Source organism: Magnolia sinica, chromosome 15 (assembly GCF_029962835.1).
Source record: "Magnolia sinica isolate HGM2019 chromosome 15, MsV1, whole genome shotgun sequence".
Taxonomy (NCBI): domain Eukaryota; kingdom Viridiplantae; phylum Streptophyta; class Magnoliopsida; order Magnoliales; family Magnoliaceae; genus Magnolia; species Magnolia sinica.
In genome coordinates, this window is record NC_080587.1 from 65,248,751 (window position 1) to 65,273,660 (window position 24,910).

Genomic DNA, 24,910 nt, shown 5'->3' on the forward strand with positions numbered 1-24,910 from the left:
TTCTCATGGTTTTAGATGGTGTGGCTCACCTAAGTTTTGGATATGGTTGATTTTTTTATACATCCCATAACCTAGAGGGGACCTACCAAATGCATAGCATGGATGTCCATCGCACATCACAGTGGGCCCACAGAGCTCGACCTCATGGGAAGCTCCCATGAGGTTGACCTCATAGTAGCATTTTCCATAAACACACACACACACACACACACACACACACACATACATATATAACATACATTCATACATGGAAATATACATAGAGAGGAGGGGGGACATCCAAACCGTGCATTTGTGGGTCCCCTCTATGCTATGAGATGTCCCAAAAATGATTCATATCTAAAACTTACACACACTACGCCATTTGAAATCATTTGGGTGGGCACTATCATGCCTTTGGCCCCACCATGATGTATGTTGGACATACGCATTTGTGGGTCCCCTCTATGTTATGAGATGTCCCAAAAATCATTTATATCTAAAACTTACATATGCTGCACCATTTGAAATCATTTGACATCGTGCCTAAAACATTTAAAAACACTTGGTGGGGCACACCTATGTTTTGGAATTGCTTGAAATTTGGTGTGATGCCTCATCCAAATAGGACACACACAATGGATGGCTAGATGTCTGAACTACATCTCAGTAAGCCCTATAAACTATTAGGAAGGTTTTAATGGCGTGCATCTACTCTCAACTGTTGTCCATGGTGTGACCCACCCAAGTCATGGATGTGTGCACATATGTATGTATATTTATGTGTGTGCACACGTGCGCGCGCACGCACACACACACATATATGTATATATGTATATATATAAATGGAGTGCTCCCCTACAAATCATTGTGCGACCCCAGTCCTTAGAAACACGGCCCGAGCACGCACATGCCCTGATCTACACCATCGATTAATTATACGTAATACCCTTGTGTACCCGACAACCCCACCCAAGTGATTTGTGCCGTATGCCTTTAAAACCCTTGTCACGCTAACCGCGTCGTCCCCACGGTCACAACTAGAGTTGTAAACAAGTCAAACCGAGTCGAGCTTGGCACAGCTCAACTCAGCTCGGCCACTTGCTGGCCTTAGCTCACACTCAACTCGGCTTGGTCCTCAAGCCTGACTGACCAGCTCGGCTCAGTTTGGTTCGGTTAGCAGCTCGAGCCTGTGCAGCATATGAAGTGTACCTTCAATTTCTCATAGTTTGCAAAACAGCAGCAGTAGTTTATAGGTATTTCATCAAACACTCAATAAACAACATCAAAATTAAGATCCAATGTTAGTTTTATCATGTAATGTTTATTTTTTTGGTAGTGATTTGTTTCATATCCATACCTTCCTCGTCACCGGCCGTTCCCACAAAGAATGTATCCACCCAAAACAACACTTCATTGAGTCATTTTATCAAACACTTAGTGAGCAACATCAATATCAAAATAACCAAGTCACCGAACTAGTTCGATTTGAGTTGAGGTTTGATCTAAGTTGATTCGAGCTCGGCCAAGCTCGAACTCAGCTCGAAATGTTTTCGAGCTCCAAAAATCAGCTCGACTTGGCTCTAACTCAGTTTCGAACCGAGTCAAATCAAGCTTTTTCGAGTTGAGCGTTAACCGAGCTAACTCGATTCATGTACAACTCTAGTCACAATGGTGAAAATCGTGCTTCAATCTGACACTCTGTTACTAAGATGCAGCATGTTGAATCCATGACCCAAATTGCCTATTTTATAACACAAGCAACACTTATTATGTTAGTCCCATTGGACTTGGGCCTATGTGAGCCTAAAGTCTAGTTTTTAAACTATAAGAATTATCATAAGATAGAACAAGCAGTACATAAGAAATGAAGAGCTAGCACATATGAGACAAAGCACTATGAGATAAAAGTGGGTTTTACACTAAAATCCATCTTTAGCCCTTTCCCCATGCCTTAGAAACTAATCATGGCCTATGGCCACCTCATCCTACATATACATCCAATGAATGTCTTATTTTGTGTTACACCACTTCAAACAACCAATTGAAACACTCCACTTCATCATCCATCATGCATTACCGATAACCCACAATCCTTATCTATCCACTAGCCAATGCATGTCTAAATTTCATCTACCTTAGCCAATGTATACTTATCACTATCCACCTCATTCGTCCACTACCCACAGTGTACACCACCTTCCACCTCACTTTTAGCCTCAATAAGACCCCCCAAACTTGCCACATTATCTTGCCACCTCAACCCATATTCTCTATAAAAGAGTATGGATTTTCTTACACTTATATTTTAGCTACACTTAGAAAATTTCTGAAATTTTGAGAGAGAGAGAGAGAGAGAGAGAGAGAGAGAGAGTGTGTGTGTGTGTGTGGGGGGGGGGGGGCTAAGGTGTGGCCCACCATTAAACCTAGAGGGAGTGGACCACTCATCATCATCCAACCGTTCATCCATTTGAGGTGAGTCTACGCCCCATCCTTCCCTCATTTTCCTCCTCTTTCTTTCTTCCTTTTGCATTTTGTTGATGTGTGTAGGGCCCCTATGTGCATGTGTGGCTGGCCATAATGGTCAGCATGGTAGCCCACGTCGGTATGGTCCACCAGGATGTCCATTATATCCACACATTTCACATGTAATCCTATTTTTCTATTTGGATAGCAAATTTTTAAAATTGTATAAAATCAAATATATTAAGATCTAAAGTAAAACTTGGTAGTAGTATGTACCACACTATGATCTAACTCTAGGCCAAATTTCGTGGCTATCTGACGGTCCAATCTCCTATATCATCAATTTTTTAAGCTACTGTCCAACAGCACACGGATGGTGTCGATTTGCCAAAAATGGACTCATTTTGTGTCCCTTTAATAGACCTAATAGAAATATACGATCTGTTGGGTTCGTAGAAAATCAAAGTAAATTCCCAAGGGTGTATAATATACCTCGATCAGAGTTCGAACGATAGAGATCTTAGCCTCGTACGAAAATGTATTCGAGGACTAATTGTGGCCACACACTGTGTGGGCCATATCCATAATTCCAACGGTCAAATCCATTTGAGATTTTCTTTACTTTACTTGATTTACTTAATTATCATATTTATAGTCCCTATGGTTAAATTTTTTGTTTTTAGAATTTAGAAAACTCTGGATCAATAGATGCTTATATAAGAGTAAATCTTGAATTGTTATGTGTGGTACAGATGGATCCAAGACCATGTATGGATGGAAAATTATATGTAGCCTAAATGATGTATTATAAAATCATCTGTTGGTTTAGATTTTTCAACAAAGAATCTGATCATATAAAGATTTGATCACCACATTTCATGTTCTACTTAATGTGTATGTTGTATGTATGTTGTCCATAACGTTCATCCTCTTATTATGGACCCACTTGGGAGTGGGATCCACTTGTGATTTATGTGTTTTATTAGGTCATCCCATCTGTAAAATCATGTGCATTGATGTGTGTGTCTTATTTATGTTTCTCCAGCATGTAGGCCCCACTTGCCATTGGATTTATTTCTTTTCTTTTGCACTTTCTATTTGCTAAAATTTTTCTAAGTACTTAATTGTATTGCATGTAGGCCTCTTTGACAGATTGTTGTGGGCCTCACACTCTGTAACAAAGGGTCTTACCATGGGGGATGCTTATTTCACATGTCAGAGTATTGGGATGTCCCACCACTTTATCAGGAATGGCCCCCAAGTATTTGAGAAGTGGGCCCAAAGTTGGGATAGATCCACTCCTGAAATTGCATATCTTATTTTCTAGGTTTTTGACCAACTTTGGGCCTCTATGGTGGACCCCACGTATAAGATAGGAATGGGCCACCACCTAGAATTTCTAGACTATACCTATGGTTGGAGAAATAGTATTTTACTTGGGCCAAAGAGGACCCCACATGATCGAGGAGAGGATCTCAAGATGGGGCTAGGCACAGTTTTGCAAAAAATTCTGCGTAGAAAATTGAAATGCTCATGTTTGGCCTTGCGCCAAAAATTATGTGTGTGTAACCAGTGGGTCTCACATTATGAGTTTTGAAGTCCATATATAGGACTACCAAAGGGAACCTAATGACACGCTGAAAGGTGGCCCCATGTGATTGTGAAACATACTCAAAATCGGGTCAAAACTATTTTTGCATTATATTTTCTGTAAATTCTCCTCAAGTATCCATGTTCAGGCTGCTCAATGAGATTAAGCACCACTCGAAAGTCTGTTGTTTTGGGCATGCGATTTTGTAGTAGCTTTGTACCTCTTAAAGCCTTACTTATCATATTCCAATTTAACTTCTAAGGCTAAAGGATAATCAACAAGGTTTACCTATAAAGCTAAGGATCATCTAGAGGTTTAGGGGGTTGTTTTGGATCAAGGGTTAGGGTCACCAAGGCACCTCATTTACCTATTATTTTCTCATTGATGCTCATGTCCCCTTGTGTCTTTGGTCTTCCAAGGCTTGAACCAACTATTTGACACATGAATTCACATGATTGACAAATACAATGCACAAATCAATACATTAATAATAAATAGTTATCTTTTACACATATTAAAACCTAATACTCATCTTTTCAACCTTTTTTTAGAAAGCAAGAAAGAACAAACTCACTTATTACTAAACAAAGGTAAAGTCCAAACGAAAACAAACAAAAAAAGATGGTAAAGCCCTAAGGAAAAAAGAAAGAAAAATGCCTACATCCCAGTCTAAGAAAAATAAAGGTGAAAAGGAATAGGGAAACGCACACCCTGGCCAGGAAAGGAGACCATAACTCAGGTTAGAAAAATCAAATGATAGAAGCTAACTTTCATGCAGGGATAAAACGACTAGAAGACTGCAGCAAAGTACTGGCTAACTTCAAAAGAAGGCTTTTATGATGCCTTGAAACAGCATTAGTCAAACACCCAAAACATGAGATGAAGGTGTGCCCCCAGATGTGAACATATGCATCTCCAAAAACGAAGAAGAAGGAACATATAAAGTGAAAAAAGTCTCACAATTGTTAACTTGGATACTAGCACCTTAAATAAATGCATAACTTAATATGGAAGTGCTAAGAAAAAGAGTTTTGAGGCTTTTATCTCTTAACCCATGTATGATCACTTTGGAGACAATTCTCTAAATGGCTCTAAAAGAAAGGGAAAGCAGAGAATGCCAATTTTAGAATCATTAATTTTTATACAAGTAAGAGTCCAACGCTGCCAAGTTATAATGAAACGACTATTAGAAGAGTTGGGAGACGAACTGAAGTATAAGATATTGGGAGGTCCTAAAGCACAGATAAGTGTGAGAGAGACACAAGGAAGTGGTGTAAGACAAATAAAGGAAGAACATTGTCTCATCTACATAATATGAACCTTGAATCCATAAGGTGTATTGGCTCTTGAATCCACAAGAAATAAAGAAAATTTTAAAATATTTTATTGATGTGTATATCTAAAATGAAATTAGAATTCTTTAAATAATAAAATAAAAACCCTAATTAAGAGTCCTAATGTGACTAAACTAAAACTTACCTAAAATAGTAAAATTTATTACAAATGAAAAGTCCTAATTTTATTTTGTTAAATGATTCTTGGCATGATAAGAAACAAATCATAAAAACACTTCATATACTAAAACTCTAAGACGAAGGAGATACGTCTATCCTAAACTTACTAAAAATAGTAAGTTTTTTTCTAAAATTGCAATTTTGAATTGGAATGAGTCATTTTATCGCGAAACGGAGCGATGCAACGCATAACAATACCTTAATCAAAAGTTATGGCATGTTCCAATCAATTTCATAGGTCATGTGTCCCATATCGATACCGTAACAATACCCCAAATGGCATGTTCTAGTCAAAATTCATAAATCGTGCGTCACGTAATGATACCCGAATCAAAAGTTATAACCGACTTACAGCTCCTACTTTGAACACCAATTTCTCCCTATCCGGAATGAATCTCTTTGATCAGGACATGCCTGGGGCCCAGTTATGTCATGCCCGATGTAGAACTGAGCCTGGATCTAATGAACTACATCTGCTTCCATTCGATCTTCTTTTGGTTCATCTGTGTCAAGAATAGGTTTGCAGCCGGCTTTACATCATAGAGGCTTTGACAACGATAGCTACTGCAAAAATGAAGATGACTCTAACTTGCAAATCAAATATAATATGTCTAAAAATCACTTCCTTTGGAATGGACTTATCATTGAAGATGTAATTATTTCTTTCCTTCTCAACATACCAAGCAAGCGTCGAAAAACGTTATAACCGATTTCCTTTGGGATGTTCTAGTCAAAATTCGTACATCGTGCGTCACGTAATGATACCCGAATCAAAAGTTATAACCGATTTACAGCTCCCACTTTGAACACCAATTTCTCCCTATCTGGAATGAATCTCTTTGATCAGGACATGCCTGGGGCCCAGTTATGTCATGCCCGATATAGAACTGGGCCTGGATCTAATGAACTACATCTGCTTCCATTCGATCTTCTTTCGGTCCATCTGTGCTAAGAATAGGTTTACGGTTGGCTTTACATCATAGAGGTTTTGACAACGATAGCTACCGTAAAAATGAAGATGACTCTAACTTGCAAATCAAATATAATATGTCTAAAAATCACTTCCTTTGGAATGGACTTATCATTGAAGATGTAATTATTTCTTTCCTTCTCAACATACCAAGCAAGCGTCGAAAAACTAAGCATATAAAAAATTTTAAAGATGTGATCCCCTGATCTGTCTATAAGATATTTAACAGTTAAAAAGGTGAAAAAGTAATATAAGAGATTTTAAAAAATTGTCCTTGAGTATCTTATTGTGAAGGAAAGAGTATAGAATTTTCTAATGTCTGTAGAGTTCATTGGCACTAAGCAAATGATTATAGATGCACTCACTATAGGGCTCTCCATCACGCTATTTCATAAGCATGTAAAATCCATGGGGGTTATCGATCTCATAGATGTATTTAATTAGTGGAATTTGAGTATGATCCATATTTATAGACATGTATAGAGATCTAATTTATAAAGTTTTTGATGATTCTAATATAAAGTTAATTTCTTTTTTATCCTTAAGTATGCCCAATTTTTTTTTGAGTAAGTGAAACTAAAGTCTTACCTCGTTAGATACATTTAAAAGCTGCAGGACCTTTTAAGGATAAGCATATATGATCACATTACGTGTGTAATCCTCATGCCACACTTCATTGTTCATGATCTATGTCATTAAGGCTGGTGATATTCGTGACCATGCTTAGTCTTGCTTCGCAAAGATTAAAAGTTATATTGGCTATTGTGATCCAATACTAGTAATCTGAATCAAATTGTAGTAGTTTTGCCCATATTGTTCAATACTTGCACTGGTTAACCATTCGGATGTTTTTTCTTCCAAATTAAAACATGTTTTCTAAATTGTTTCAAAATTAAACATTGACATTAATCAATGTAGCCCAAGTGGGAGAATGTAAGAATTCTATAAGGTTGGCCTAATTAATCAATGGTTTGGATCTCCCTAAGGTTTGGATATCATGATTGGGCATTCCGGTGGACCCCACAAAGTCGTGATGAGTCTAAATTCATGTAGAGGCGGTACGCTACAACTATGTTACATGCACAGTGTTCTGATTGGACTAGGAATGCTAAAATTCTTGTTAAGCCTAAGGGAGAGGAGTTTCAATGGGTTTCAAACTCCCCACCCTCCATAAATATTTAAACACGACTAGGTCCCCAAGCCTACACACGTTTAAAGCTAATTTTGCATCTCAATGCTTCTCTAAAGGGTGTAATGTGTGGAAGACTATGACATTCGATTTTCAGAGATAGTGTCCCAACCATCTCTAAAGGTAATGTACTATTCGATCATTTTCAATTCGCATTATGGTTTCACAAAAATATTACATGAGAAAGCAAGGTCTTCAAGCCCCGTAAAGGAGGGCAATTGTTAAAATCTTTCAATGTATTTCAACTTTAAATTTGCACTCCTACACTTTTTTAAAAGAAATCTTATATAATTGAAGTCACCTGTAAGAACCCAAAGTGAAACCATCCCAATTCCTAAGTGGGATATGCCTTTCCAAAGAAGATCTCTCTGACCAACAAAATTTCAGGCATAAACATCTATGAACATAAGTTGACCAGAAATATCATTTAGTGTAAAATGACTAATTTAGTCAATTTTATAAATTATGGTAGTTTGGATAGACCTATTTTAGGCAATTAAGTTTAATAGTTAGAGCAGTGATCAAGACTTGATTCATAGTTCTAGGAAGCAGGGAGAAAAGAGTTACATAAAATGTGTGTTCGAATGTCTCTACTTGATCCATGTCACTGGTTCTCATAATAAACTTGAACATCGATCATTTTGATGAATATTTCTTTAATATTCTACTACTCAAAGAGATTACAAGTGGTCTCCTACTACTAAACGAAAGTAAATATCAAAAGATATTACCTTCGCAGATGATATTTCTTATTTTTCATTACTTTCTCTCTTATTGTGGCTAGTTATGCTTCCCTTCTAGCTTTAATAATTACTTCGGCTATGAAGAGGCTTCAACTCCCAACAAAAGAACATGATGATCAAGCTAGTCAGACAGTCTTTGAAGCTTAGGTTACGGAGGCCTATTATTGAATCTAGTTCACACAACCTCCAAATTGCTCTTCGTAAAGTATACCATTGTTCCCTTTACTCATTATTGTACCAACTCAAACATGCCTCATTCTATCAGTAATCATATTTCCTATGATTATTTTTCTTAGCCCTTTTCGTGCTTTTTTTTTACTTATTTTATATCACTCAATCTTGTATATAGTTCAAATGACTTGAAAGACCCCATTGAAAGGCTTTCATGATTGATGAGATCAGTGTTCGAAGTATCGCTACAAGTTTCGCTGGATAGGGATATGGAAACAATATCGATATCACCGATAATATTGCTGATAACCAGAAATGCGGGGAAACATGGAAAATGGTGGAATTTTCAGCGAAACTTCAAGATTTGTTAAAATGTACATATTCGCAGATTTAGAAATTAAAAAAATTGAAAAAAAAGAATGCATACATAACAAATTTCCATTTAATGGGGCCTTAAAAGCCTGTGTTGTTGTAATAAATCAATCCAACCATCCTATCCAGCCTATTTAACAATCCAACCATCCATCCAAACATCCACCGATATTGCAAAATATCAACAACACATGATATTTCACCAAGAAATCATCAACAATTGGAAAGAAAATGAAAGATTGTGGTCTCAATATCACACATGTTGCGATATCGATAATATTGAGATATTATCAATATCATCGATGACGAATTGAACATTACATACAGCCATGTGCCCTTGAAATAAAAATTATTCTAATAAACCAAATTTTTATGATATTAATATGTTGGCAATATTATCGAAATATCGTCAATACATTTATGATACAAGCATTACCTAAAATTTATATAGTCGAAAATATTAGTGATACATTGGCGATATTGATGCATTGGCAATATAAGCGACACCTAGAATTTACATAGTTGAAAATATTGGCGATTACATTAGCGATATTGATTCGTTGGCGATATTTAACGATACATTGCTAATACCTTAAATTTCTGATACTACCAGCATTATTGGTATCGCTACCAATGTTATCGGTATCGTTACCAATGTTATCGGTATCGTTGAGTTGGAGATAATGATAATATCAGAAATATTTTGATAATATCGGAGATAATTTGAATACCGGATGAGAAACAAGTCCTTAAACAACAAAGCACTTGGGAGTTAGTTTCTTTCTCTGATGGGAGTTAGTTTCTCTCTATGATGGGCATCATACTATTAGTTATTAGTGGGTTTACACCCTTAAATACAAGCACAATAGATTGTTACTTAACAAAGTGCATTTACTTGCAAAAGGCTTCACGCAAAGACTGAAAATTATCTACTACAATACTGTGAACGTCCTCCCACGTGCAAAGACGTGGAATGCCCTCACTTCCTCAACATTCTTTCTCTTAGTTACTCTGGTTTGGTTTGATTTGAATGTGGGATTGACTCATAAGTAAAAGTGCATTTGATTTGAAGTTGTCACTAGCCAAATGAAGCTTAAAATCTACAATTAACTAGAAATCGTAGAATCGCTTAAGGGCTGGAGAAATCATAAGATTCCCTAACTCAAGTACTCCTGTAGTTGGTCTGTGACCATAGATTCTGAATAAGGGCCTTGGTTATGGAAAATGAATGGGTCAAACACCCTTTTCCGCTTGCACGATTTGTGGTTTCTGCTTTATTGGATTTCATAATTTTTAGGGAATTCAACATAATTTCGGTGTTGCTACATCTAGCAGTGCTTCATAGAGTTTAAGACTTTGGGTAGGTAAAAAATAAAATAAATGGCACTTAACCTTACTTCCTGGGGTTTAAGACCTTAGGTAGGCAAATAAAATTTAAAAAAAAAAAGAAGGTAGATAGTAGAGAGGATTGCCAAAATAAACAAAAAGATGAATGTATTGTTGATGATGTGTTTAGGATGTGTGGACTAGAATGTAAGTTGATTTGAGATGTAAGAAGGAAAATGGAAGACCTGACATCCCTCTTCTGCAAAAGGGATGGTCGGATATCTTTGATTACAACCATACTCTTTTGACTTCAGTATTTTCTTCAACTTTGAAAATTTTGTGATTTTAGTTGGACAGAGTAACCATGCAATTGAACCCTTTTCAGAATTTATAAATGATCGGAATAAATTTCAATACATGTAACTTTGAGTAGGCGTCAATACACTAATACCCTAGCTAGGCTTCAGATAATGCATAAACAGTTCTGCAAGCTTCCCCACCAATAACCATTTATCTCCCCATCTAGGGCCTCCGTCGTGCCACCATTGGCCACTAAGAGTGGCCTTTAAATAGGCTTAAGCATGTTAAGGACTGATATTTGGCTAACCATGTCAAATAATGGCTATTCAAGGTGTAAGACCCGTATCCTAAACTATACCATTCTGTCGGTTTCCGCAGTCCTTCCGGTCAAAATCTGGCAATCCTCGACTCGTATCTGACGTTTGCGCGCGATCCTAAGCCGAGACCTGCATGCCAAAATCGACTTGAACCGAAACCTGTACCCTGGCGACCGTGTCGTCGCCACGGTTCCAACGTCGTGACTCATGCACCGACCTGATACCCAGGCTAGAAGATGTCGGCCTGTGTTCAATTCGAAGAAAACACCGCGCGTTGCGAACTTTGAGAGAATCTCTACCAAATGTCAAATCAATCCCATCAATCAATCAAAGTACACAACTCATCAAGTTAAGTACCCTATCCCATCCCCAAGTACACAACACCATCCCCAAAGTCAACTTTCCCATCCCATCTCTTACACACCCCATCACTCATCCCATCACTCTCTCTCTCTTTCAATCCCTCTCTCATCTCTCTCTCTTCCATTCTCTCTCTCTCATTTTCCTCCCAAGCAACTCACGTCCAATGCTCCATGAGAGAGCTAGGTGTGGCCCACCTTCCTACCTACCATCTCTACCATCCAAGTTCAATCTCAACCATTAAAGTCTATCCATTGGAGCTTTAGATCACATCGGTGGAAGGAAGAGTTCGAGATCTTGAGGTGGGTGCTTCTCTCTCTCTCTCTCCTTCTCATTTTTATATGATGATGTGGCCGTGTGACTCACCCGGATGGACCCCATCTTGATGTATGTCTTATCCAACCGTCCAAGTCATGTGGACCCTACCTTATGGTGGTGGAAACACACAAGTATCAAATTGATTCAAATCAGGTGGGCCACGTTCATGTGGGACCCACCTTGATGAAATGTGGGCCACATCCGTGTGGGACCCACCACGAGTCTTGTGTTTCTTCATGCCGTCCAGCATCTCTGGACGCTGGACGAGCATGACTCACATGGAGTGCATGTACTAACAGGAAGTATACTAACAAGCTAACCAAAGACAAAAAAGAGAGAGAAATGGTGGGCCACTCATGCAGGCCCCACCTTGATGTATGTACTTAATCCAAGCCATCCATCCTCTTCCTCAGATCATTTTAGGTGTTGAGCCGAAAAATGAGGTTGATCTGATTTCCTGACGGGCCTTAGTATAGGAAACAGTGTTTACACCGTTGAATTTCATCCTGTTATTTCTGTACACCAAAAAAACTATCCAATATTGGACTCGACAGGTGTGTGTCGAGCCACAGGGACCAATGGCTGGGTCAGATTCACCTGATGCGGGCCCTACCTAGGGAATTCCTGAAGAATTCTTGATTTTTAAAAAAAAAAAGAAAAGAAAGAAGGGTGCAGCGCTGCTGTTGCAGATGCAGGCAGCGCCTGCTCCTAACGGGTGGGCGGACAGGCTGGGCCTCATGGCCCAGCTGTGGGCCCCACTGTGATGCGTTTCAGACATCAACACCGTGCATTTGGCACGTCCCCTTTAAATTATGGGTTAACCCAAAAATCAGCCGTATACGGAACTCAGGTGGGCCACAGCATCTAAAATCATGTGAAGACAAGCCTAAAACATATAAAAACACCTGGTGGGGGCCTACCTGAAATTTGAATACGGCTGAAACTTGGTCTGGACCCTCAGCCAGGTGGGACACATATAATGGGTGGGCTGGATTTGTGAACCACATTTTGGTGGGCCCCACGCCCACCCCTAGGTCCACGTGACCTTATAAACAGGTTGGACGGCAGATAAATATCACAGTGGGCTCCCTGCCCATGTGACCCAATCAACAGATTGGGTGGAAAATAAATGTTACGGTGGGCCCCCTCCCTGACCGTGTGACCTTATGAACCGTTTGGATGGCAATAAACATTCCAGTGGGCCCCTGGACGGATTGGATGTAAATGGACATTTTGGTGGGCCCTTGGTCCACGTGATCTTATGGCCAGATTGGATGCAAATAAACATTCCAGTGGGCCCCAGGTCCTCGTGACCCTATCAACAGGTTGGCTGGAAAATAAACACCACCGTGGGCCCCCCTTGGTCCACGGGACCTTATGAACCGATTGGATGAAAATAAACATTATGGTGGGCCCCTGGTCCACGTGACCTTATGAATAGATTGGATTGCAAATAAATATTACAGTGGGCCCTAGGCCCATGTGACCCTATGAACAGTTTGGATGGAAAATAATCATCATGTTGGGCCCCCAGTTTGGATGGAAAGTAAACATTATGTTGGGCCCAGGTTTGGGTGGAAAATAAACATTTCAGTGGGCATAGGTTTGGGTGGAAAATAAATAGTACATTGGGCCCTAGGTCTGAGTGACTTTTTCAACAGTTTGGATGTCATATAAACCGTATGGTGGACCCCCAGGTCTGAGTGACCTTATCCATGGGTCAGATGGAAAGTAAACATTATGATGGGCCCCACATGGAACCCACTGATGTATGTACTGTAATCCACACCTTTCGTTAGTGTGGGCCCCACCAGGAGGTACGTACTTCCTCTATGCCGTCCATCCTTTTCCACTCCTATGGGACCCACCATGATGCATGTGTTGCATCCAAACCGTCCAACCATTTTTTGGAAAATAATTTTAAGGCTTAAGACAGATTTATTTATCAAGTGGACCACAGTGCACGGTGAGGATTGGACGGCTACCATTGAAATCCTTGAGATCTTATGATTAGATTGGATGGGAAATAAATGTTATAGCGGGCCTTGGGAATTTTAATAGTAGAAATCATTATCACCACTTATATTTGAGTGTGGCCCATTTGATATACATGTGGCCCATGTGGTGTGGCCCACTTACCATATTTATGGCCCATTGTTAAGGCCCACCTTGATATATATGAGGTCCCTGTGATGCGGCCATTAGATGTATTTGGGGCCCATGGGTCAAGGCCCAATGTGATGTCTATAAGGCCTATTTTAATGTGTGATTCCGCCATGATAAATGTATTGTATATCCGCACCATTTAGCCCGCTGGATGGTGGGACTCACCCCGATGTATGTATTTTATATCCGTACTGTCTACCCGTCTTAATGGCGAAGGGCCCACTTGCTGCATGTGCTGGGCCGCCTACACTGTACAGGCCCACCATGTTGTGCGTGCTTCGTCCATACCGTCCACTTGTGTGGCCCACCTATTATGTATATATATGGCCTCTGTCGAGGCCCAATATGATGTTTTATGACCCACCTTGATATATTTGTGGCCCATCCCTGAGGCCCACCTTGATGTATTAGTGCGGCCCATTGTGACATATGTGGCCCATCATGATGTGTTTGGCCCATGTGCGGGCCATCTGTTTGTCTTGTTAGGTCCATGAGACGTGACCCATTGTGATATATCCGAGGCCAATGGGCGAGGCCCATTAGTGCAGCACATATGATGCAACCCACTTGATGTGTATGAGGCCCATTGATGTGGCCCACTTATTGTATTTGAGGCCCACGGGTTGCGGCCCATTATGATGTAATGGGGCCCATGGGTCATGGCCCATTGAGATGTATACTCGGCCCATACGTTGTGGCCCATTGAGATGTGTTTCCGACCCATTTAGTGAGGCCATTGTGATATATTCCTGCTCATATGATGAGGACCATTGAGATGTATTTCTGGCCCATGTGATGCGGCCCATAGCGATGTGCATTAGGCCCATGTGATGCGACCCGCTTGATTTATGAGACCATTGTGTGAGGCCATGGGCCCACTATATGTTTGGCCTTATGTGGGTCACTCGTTGGGAGCAATGTTGGTTAGATGTCCACATTGTTGGGCAATAACAGTTAGATGTCCACATTGTGACCTTCCCTTAGGCCTTGATCGGCCGATTGCCGATTATCGATCGAGGCCGATTACCGATTCTTATTTGTTGTGGCCGATTGTCGATAATCGATCGATCCCGATTGTCGTGACCAATTGTCGATTCTGATCGACGTGACCGATTGCCGATTTCGATTGATGTGACCGATTTACCGATTCTGATTACCGATCGATCCCGATTGTCGTGACCAATTGCCAATTCTGATTGACATGACCGCTTTGCCGATTTTGATTATCGATCAATTCTGATTGTAATGACCGATTGACGTGACCGATTTACCGATTCTGATTATCGATCGATCCCGATTGTTGTAGCCGGATACCGATTCCGACTATCGATCGATTCCGATTGTCGAGGCCAAGTATCGAGGCCGATTCCGATTTGTCGAGGCCGATTGTATGGACGGATTCCGATTGTTGAGGCCGATTTCGATTGTTGAGGCTAATTTCAATTATCAAGGCCGATTGTCGAGCCCCAAATGATATATATGTGACCCGTAGTCGAGGCTCATTGTGATGTATTCGTGGCCTATGAGCAAAGACCATTGTGATATGTATTATTAAGCCCATGATGCATGGCCCATTTGATGTATTCGAGTCCCATGTGCAGGGCCCACATGCCATGTATTTAAGGCCCATGAGCAGGGCCCACCTATTGTGTATATGTAGCCCTTGTGTAAGGCCCATTATATTGTATATTAGGCCCTTATGTGAGACTGTGGGCCCATTATATATTTGACTCTATGTGGGTCATTCCTTGAGGGCAATCACTACTAGAAAACAGGGCAAAGACTACGGATAAAAACCGTAGCTAAAAGTTTATGGCTACGGTTAAAATCCGTAGCACGACCGTAGCCATTGGTGCTGTAGCCATAGGTCAAAAAGCTATGGCTACGGATAAAATCCGTAGCCATAGATATAGTGGATACGGATTAAATCCGTAGCCGTTGCTTCTGTAGCACTAAAGTATTTACAACTACGGATTATATCTGTAGCTAAAAGCTGAACAAGAACCGTAGCAATAGGCTGAAATTAGCAACAGCTACGGTTTTCAGATACAAGGCTACGGTTAATAGCCATAGCTAATGAAACTATAGGTACGGATTAGATCCGTAGCAATATTGTCCATAGTTTAAAACTACTTATAGTTACGGATTTTATCTGTAGCTAAAAGTAGAATGAGAACGGTAGCAAAAAGCCGAATTTAGCAAGAGCTACAGTTTTCAACAAAGGGCTACGGTTAATAGCCGTAGCTAATGCTCACTGTTAAGAAAATATTTAATTATAATCATTCATTCAATTACCACCTGCATAATCATTTATTCATTCGATTACAATCATTCATTCAATAATGAATCAATTACAATCCTTCATTCATTCAATTACAATCATTCATTCAATAATGAATCAATTACAATTCTTCATTCAATCAATTACAATTACAACAGTCTAGTTAAAGTTTTCAAAACAAACTTAATCAAACTGTTACACAACATTAAGTTCCACAAATAATACAAAGTCACAACGCAAGATTTGGGTATGACTTTTGCTTCGCTGATGAACAACTACAGCTTGTTCGGTTGTCTGAAAGCATCTGCAAAGAAGAAGAACTCGGCATTAGCTATAATTTATAGTGGAGTACATCATGAAAAACATATTACACATAAGACAACAAAACAGAACAAATGAACAACAAAACTAAAATACACCATTTCCATTTCTTGGAAGAAGAGGGAAAGTGGGAAACCACCATGCCACATCATGAAAAACTAACGCAAAGAACAAGGCATAACCCAAAGAACCTTAAAAGCTGACTGGATGAATGGACTGGTTTGTGCTGGAACCAAGCACGGAAACAATAATCTTTGTGATTCATGTTCAAACCCCAAGTGCAGGGTTGTGATGTAGTAATAAACTCGGTAAGACCGAGGTCGAATCCACAGGGACTGATACCTATACGTTATCTGAAACCAAGTAGAACTAGAACTAGACTAAGATGTGATTTAAACCAAAGAGAATTTGAAGAATAATTGTGGAATAGTTATCTAAAACTTTAAGGAATTCAAAGGAAGGAAAACTAGGGATTCAGAGGATCCACTCGTAGAGATCAGGGAGATCTTTTGCCTGCATCAGGAATCATGGAAATCAAACTGAACTTACTTGATCTGGTTTTCAAGAGATGAAAGGTGTATGAATTAGAATGGATTCCATCACCAAACCATGCCCAGGAGACAAAGCAAACAACAGAATTAATCTAATTACCAATCAATCAACATGCCATGAAAGTTAGGAAGAGTACCGTCATCCGACCATGCCCATGAGACGATGGTGAACAATAGGGCTTCCTGACTTCATAAACATGAAAAGGAGAAAAGGAACATGCTCAAAGCTATCACAGACCCATTGTAATTTCAGTCACAATAGACCATTAAAAACTACAAACATTTCCTTAATAATTAAACCATAATCAAGTTCAATTCACGATTAAATAGTTAAATCAGCAATTAGAGTCTCCCATCTCACTACAAGCTTCACCTCTTAGCCCTAGCTAAGAGGTTTAGCCCATCATGATGCGGGCTAAATTCTAATTAAAAGAAAAAGAAGAAGAAGAAGAAGAAGAAGAAGGAAAAAACAAAGCAAGGAAATAAAGTAAAGGAAGAAAAAAACTTCTCTCTCTTCTCCCTGTCTTCCCGTCTCCAGATCTTCCTCCCACGGCACCCCACCTTGAATGCTCCAAGCCCTCCTTCCTTCACGTTTCTCTTGGCCTCCACGGCTGCCCTTCCTCTCCCCGTTTTTCTTTCTTCCAACCAAAAAACGTCCCTCCTTTGTTTCTCTCTTCTTCTTTTATAGACAACAGAGATGGCCGTGGGTGCATGCTGGAGTCGGTGCGTAAGTTGGTTAGAAGAGAACAAGGAGTCACGCACTCCTCTTTCGCAGCGAAACCGCAAACATCCTGATTTTTAGAGTGATTTCTGGAACGGCGAACCTCCTCACCTTGGAATCTGACTGCATGGTGAGGTTGAAGGCCCAGCTTTGTAGTGTTTGGACGGTTCGGATTGGCCATCCGACCCTCTCTATGGATACACAATAGCTCGGAAAATCCGGGTTTTTCCGGACTGCGTAATCTTTACGCTGTGACAATGGTGGGGTCCACAATAAGTTTCAAATGAGAAATCCAAGCCATCCACCAGATTCCTCTCGAAATTTCGGTCGGGAAAGAGTGGTTTTTGCCGTCCGTTGACGCGGAATCAGAGAAGAAATCACCCAAACATCAATTTGAACGTTGCAGGGCAGTCCACTTATGGCCTCTGTATCGTGCACGTGTGCTTGTATGGGTCCAAAAGTTTAGCATGGGTTTGAAGAACTCATGGCCCTCTACAAGATGGACGGCTTGGATCATTCACTGGAATGATGTGTGGGGCCCACTAGCGTCCGCAAAGCCGTTCGTCCGTCTCGCCGCGTGAAACGGCAACCGCCGTATTTGAGAAGGAGATGCGGGTCAGCGCTGCTGACCCGCGTAACGTGGTTCAGTGCACGGCCAGTGCCGTGTACATGGTGTACACGCACTGGCCATGTGGGGTCCATCGTGATGTATATGTAACATCCAATCCGTCCATCATCTTTAGCACTTCCATTAAAGGGGTGAGACCAAAAGTGAAGCATATCAAGATGTCAGGTGGGCCCCATATCATTATTTTGGTAGCTGATCTGTCCGTTGGGCTGCTCCCGCGATGATCCGACGGATGAATTTCGACATGTACGGTTCATTTAGAGTCCTCAGGCCCTGTATAGAGTTTTGACCTGAACGGATAGTGGGAACCCTGTGATCTTTCATTATGAACCAATTTTGACTTGAACTTCAGTTTCTTGATTTTCACGAATCTCCGGTGTGTAAATTCGATGATCTTGGTCCCCTGGGGTCCGTCCCTTGCCTTGGTGTCATCAGAGCATTAAATCTCAGCTTTAAACACCCTTTCTTAGTCTCAGTTCGTAATTACACCTTGCATCACATACACAGTTAAACCAAGCCGTTAAACAGAGTCATGCTCATAAATCCAGGTAATAAATGGGGTCTGATATGCAATATTTGACCCTCAACACAACCCCCAACCAGCATTTTGCTAGTCCCGAGCAAAGTATGCGAAAAATAAATTGAGAATTATACCGTAATTTTTAAAAACTCGAATGATTTTGGGGAACAATCCAGATACTAGAAGTTTAAGATTCATGAATGTTGGATATTACTTTCTCCTAGACTCCAGTACATGGTAAACTTCATAATCAAGTTCAAAGTATTATTCCATTAATTGGAAAAATTCTAACCATTGAGATCTATGAGTATACAGTATAATCTCAGCATATTATCATTAAAATTCACTTCTCTATTTCAGGATATCACTGGTAACCAATAAAAAGATTCATGATAACCAAAACTTGCGTCACAGATCATCTTTTCATTCCTTCAGCTTTTGATTTTTCCATTAAAAGTGACACCAAGAAGGGAAATCAAATCCTCACCTACAGGGAGCAAACCTATGATGAAGACTGTACACCCGAATTTTTCATATATCATTTATAGGGAATTAAATCTACACTTATAGGGAGCAAACCTATGGTATAGACCATTCGCCCAATCCTTTCAATTTCAAACTGAAACCTTAACGTGAAAGCGAGATGTGACATGTGAGATCATAACTCAATCAATATTTACAACTTCTAATTTTGGATTAACAATTCAAACTTAACTATGAAATTCAACAGATACTGAATCCAAGCGTCTTAAATTACCAACATCACGTATCTTGAAATTTCAAGTGCCCTAGATGGCCGTCAAAATCCCTTCGAATTCACAAGAAAGTCCAGAAAAATTTAAAAATTTTCACAATTTTTGCTCAAAACCAAGAAAACACTGATTAGGAATCTACTCTCCCACCCCCAACCAAAAATCTACATTGTCCTCAATGTAAAAAGAAATAGACATGCAATGCACATGAGACAACGGAAAAATAGGAGTGATGGAAAGATAATACCTGGACGAAAGAATCAAGAGGCTTTTCAATGATACCTACACCACTTTCGCAGGTGCTCTCGATTACATTTAGCGTATGCAACAAGCCTTTAAACCCCTAAGTTACCCCTAGTGGACGAGTTGTAGTCTCGTGAGGGTTTGCAGTAATGTTACCCACAAACATTGAACTAACTAATGATAAAAACGAAATGAAATGAAGAGTCGGGTTGCCTCCCAGGAGCCCAAGTTTACCGTCTTTAACCAGACAAATAAAGCAACAGCTCTAGTCCTATGAAAGTGATAAACCTACCTATACCTCCATCAGACTAGGAGATCAATCCTGGTAAACAGGATCAGTCAGAGGCATGGACATGTCCTCTGAATCAAATTTCTCGACAAATGGTTTCAATCGATGTCCATTGACTTTAAACTCCTTGCCATTGTCGGGATCTCTTATCTCAACGGCCCCATGCGGAAAAACAGTAACAACAATGTAAGGGCCGGTCCAACGAGATCGAAGCTTACCCGGAAAGAGATGTAATCGAGAATTGTACAAAAGGACCTTCTGACCAGGCGTGAATGATTTTCGCAAAATGTGTTGGTCATGAAATGCTTTCATCTTGTCCTTGTAAATTCTCTAATTATCGTATGCATCATTCCAGATTTCTTCAAGTTCATTCAATTGAAGTTTGCGTAGCGAGCCAGCGTTGTCCAGATTGAAATTAAGATTTTTGATCGCCCAGTACGCTTTATGTTCCAGCTCCACCGGCAAGTGACAAGCCTTCCCATAGACAAGTCTAAAGGGAGACATTCCAATAGGAGTTTTAAATGCAGTACGGTATGCCCATAAGGCATCGGTCAATCGGATTGACCAATCCTTACGATCTAAGTTAACCGTTTTCTCCAGAATGTGTTTGATCTCCCTATTGGAAATCTCAGCTTGTCCACTTGTCTGAGGATGGTATGGGGTGCTCACCTTATGAGAGATACCGTATTTCTTCATTAAGCTCTCAAATGGTTTATTACAGAAGTGTGAGCCCCCATCACTAATGATGGCTCGAGGCGTTCCGAATCGAGAAAGGATGTTTTCTTTTAGGAATTTAATGACCGTGCGATGGTCATTCTTTCGACACGGAATTGCTTCGACCCATTTAGTGACATAATCCACGGCGAGCAAAATATACAAATTCCCAAACGATTGGGGGAATGGTCCCATGAAATCGATGCCCCAGCAATCAAATGCTTCAATGATAAGAATGGGATTCAAAGGCATCATATTTCGACGGACAATGCTCCCAATTTTCGACAACGCTCACAAGCTTTGCAAAACTCATGAGTGTCCCTAAACATAGTGGGCCAAGAAAAGCCACACTGCATAATCTTGGCCGTGGTCTTTTTAGCGGAAAAGTGACCCCACAGGCCTGCGAGTGACAGAAGGAGATGACGCTCGATGCTCATCGTCCGGTACACATCTCCTTAGAATTTGGTCCGGCAATATTTAAATAAGTAAGGATCATCCCAGAAAAGTTCGCACCTCGGTGAAAAATTTCTTCTTATCTTGCTCAATCTAATGGGTATAGCACCCGTAGCAAGATAATTAGCAATATCACAACCAAGGTGAATGGGAGACTCGAGCATTGTTCATCAAGGAACATGTCATTGATATGGGTCGCCTCAAGGGAATCGGAGGTATTAAGGCGAGAAAGGTGATCGCCACTACGTTCTCTACTCCCTTTTATCTTTAATTTCCAAATCAAATTCTTGGAGTAGAAGGATCCATCTTATCAAGCGGGGCTTAGAATCATTCTTAGAAAGAAGATACTTAAGTGCCGCATGATCTGTGTAAATAATGATCTTGGATCCGATCACGGTAGGACCTAAATTTGTCCAAGGCGAACACTACGGCTAAGAGTTCCTTTTCCGTAGTCGAGTAGTTCACTTGGGCAGATTTAGAGTCCTACTTGCGTAGTGAATGACGTAGGGCTTCTTGTCTTTTCTCCGGCCTAGGACCGCCCCAAGAGCATAATCAAGCGTCGCACATAAGCTCAAAAGGAAGGTTCCAGTGGCGGCATGATAGGTGCAGTGGTTAATGTGCCTTTAAGCTTGGTGAAAGCTTCTGGCATTGCTCAGTCCACTCGTGGAACATCCTTTTTAAGAAGATTACATAAAGGACGAGAGAGAAGACTAAAGTCCTTTATGAATCGCCTGTAAAATCCTGTGTGTCCTAAGAAGGATCGCACGTCTCTGATGTTCTTGGGTGGAGGTAGGTTAGAGATAAGATCGATTTTTGCCTTATCTACCTCGATTCCTTTGGACGAGATGATATGCCCAAGGACAATTCCCTTTTGAACCATGAAATGGCACTTCTCCCAATTAAGTACCAAGTTCTTTTCTTCACATCTTTTCAGCACACATTTAAGACTTTCCAAGCACTTGCTGAAAGATGGACCGTAAACAGAGAAATCATCCATGAAGACCTCTAGATATTGCCCTACCATATCAGAAAAGATACTAAGCATACATCGCTGAAAGGTGGCAGGGGCATTACATAGTCCGAATGGCATCCTTCGGTAAGCAAAGGTGCCGTAGGGACATGTAAATGTGGTCTTTTCCTGGTCTTCAGGGGCTATCTCTATCTGGTTGTAGCCCGAATACCCGTCAAGAAAACTGTAATAGGAATGACCAGCTAACCTTTCCAGGATCTGATCAATGAATGGTAAAGGAAAGTGGTCTTTCCTCGTGACGGTATTCAACTTCCTGTAGTCAATGCACATTCTCCAACCAGTAGTGACTCTAGTTGGCAAGAGTTCATTATTAGCATTGGCTACGATGGTGATTCCGGACTTCTTAGGAACCACTTGAGTTGGACTCACCCATTGACTATCAGATATAGGGTATATAATACCCACATCCAATAGTTTAAGAACCTCGGCCTTAACCACTTCCTTCATGTTTGGATTTAATCTACGTTGTGGTTGCCGAGCAGTTTTTGCATTATCCTCAAGATATATGTGGTGAGTACAAATCGAGGTATCGATTCCTTTGAGGTCCGCTATCGTCCATCCCAGGGCTCCTTTATGCTCAATGAGAGTAGATATAAGCATACTCTCCTGTTCTTTCTCTAGGTGGGCAGAGATCACCACCGGGTATGTCTCATCTTGACCCAAATATGCATATTTCAAATCAGAGGGCAAAGGTTTTAGGTCAAGCTTCGGCGGCTTGAGGTTAGACGGCAGAGGCACTACATCAGTTTGTGGTAATTCTTCAAATTGTGGCCTCCATCGGTTAACTTCAAGTACCGGTGCAGTATCAAGCAAGGCGCACGTCTCCCTAATCATGTCATCATCAAAATCATGGGAGTGGGCCAGGCATGTCTCTAGATAGTCGGAGGATAAGGTCAGAGGTGTCGTATCTTCCACGAAAGAGTCAATCATGTTAATATCGTGGAAATCGTCATCATCCTCTGAGTTGCTGCCGTTATTGAAAAAGATGTTTGACTCCAATGTCAAATTTCCAAAAGACATAGTCATGATACCATTCCTGCAATTGATAATTGCATTTGACGTGGCAAGGAATGGGCGACCAAGAATGACGGGAATCTGAGTGCTCATGTTATTGATGGGTTCGGTGTCCAGGATGATAAAGTCTACAGGGTAGTAAAATCTATCAACTTGGACCAACACATCCTCAATTATCCCTCTTGGTACACGAACAGAGCGATCAGCAAGTTGTAGTGTGGTTAGGGTGGGTTTTAATTCACCCAAACCTAACTGTTTGTATACCGAGTAGGGAATCAGATTAACGCTCGCTCCTAAGTCAAGAAGTGAGTGATCAATTCGATGGTTCCCGATTACACATGATATGGTTGGGCTACCGGGATCCTTGAATTTCTGCGGCACGTCTTGCTTCAGAATGGCGCTCACTTTCTCAGTCAAGAAGATTTTCTTTTGAATAATTTTCCGTCGCTTGGTCGTGCATAAGTCTTTTAGGAATTTGGCATATGAAGGTATCTGTTTAACGACATCAAGTAGAGGAATGTTGACTTTCACCTGTTTCAACACCTCTAGGATATCCTGAGAGTTAGAGAGAGATTTTGGTGAAACCAACCGTTGGGGGAATGGAGCAACTGGCTTCTCTAAAAGTTCCGGTTCTACTTTCTGTGGGGCATCACTGGATCCATCATTGTTGTCCTCTTTTGGTTCTTGAGGCTTTTCGGGCCTATCCGGAAGAGTTTTATCAATGATCTTCCCACTCCTAAGAGTGGTGATGGATTTAGCATGTCCCATCTGATTTGAAGAGCTGGGATCATTATTCTCGTACTGCGGTTTGGGATTGGGGAGAGGTTGTGCAGGAAGCATCCCCTTTTCTATAACCGTCATACGAGAATCTATCTTTTGCATAAAATCTGTAATTCCCCGCATTGCCTGAGCCAGCTCTTGTATGGGATTTTGAACCGGTTCCTCCTGAGGTTTCACTTGATTTGGATTTTGATTGAAAAAACCTGGAGGAGTCACTGTTTGTCCATTCCTCCAGCTAAAGTTTGGATGATTTTTCCAGCCAGGATTGTATGTGTTGGAGTTAAGTCCAGTAAAAGGTCTTTGATAATTATTTACGGCATTGGCTTGTTCATTCAACACTCCTCGAAAGGCAGGTATTGTAGGACAGTTTTCAGTTGTGTGAATGTTGCAATCACAGATGCCGCAAACAATTTCATTGACCTTATCCTTCTTTCCTTCCATGGCCTCAACTTTCCTTATGAGCGTAGTCACTTTACACTTGAGATCATCCTCTTCTTTCAAGAGATATAATCCACCTTTCTCCTTTAATTGAGTCGGCCTAGATGTGGTGTTCGACTTTGGGTAATAGTCCCAAGATTGTGTTTTTTCAGCGAGACTATCGAGGTAATCCCATACCTCGTCAACATCTTTGTTGATGAATTCTCCATTACACATTGTCTCGACCATTTGGCGCATGGAAGATGTCAGTCCATCGTAGAAAAAATTTATAATGCGCCACGTTTCAAATCCGTGTTGTGGGCATGAACTGACCAAATCTTTGAACCTTTCCCAACATTGGAAGAATGTTTCATCTTCCTTTTGGGCAAAGTTCATGATCGCTTTTCTGAGGGT

At 40.7% G+C, this 24,910-nt stretch overlaps 1 non-coding gene across 1 annotated transcript; it reads left to right on the plus strand.

Annotated features, from left to right (window-relative positions):
* Positions 1–24,803: 24,803 nt before the first annotated feature.
* On the plus strand, positions 24,804–24,910 carry LOC131228456 (small nucleolar RNA R71). The gene has a single exon (XR_009162959.1). It is a non-coding gene; the product is annotated as a small nucleolar RNA R71 (small nucleolar RNA).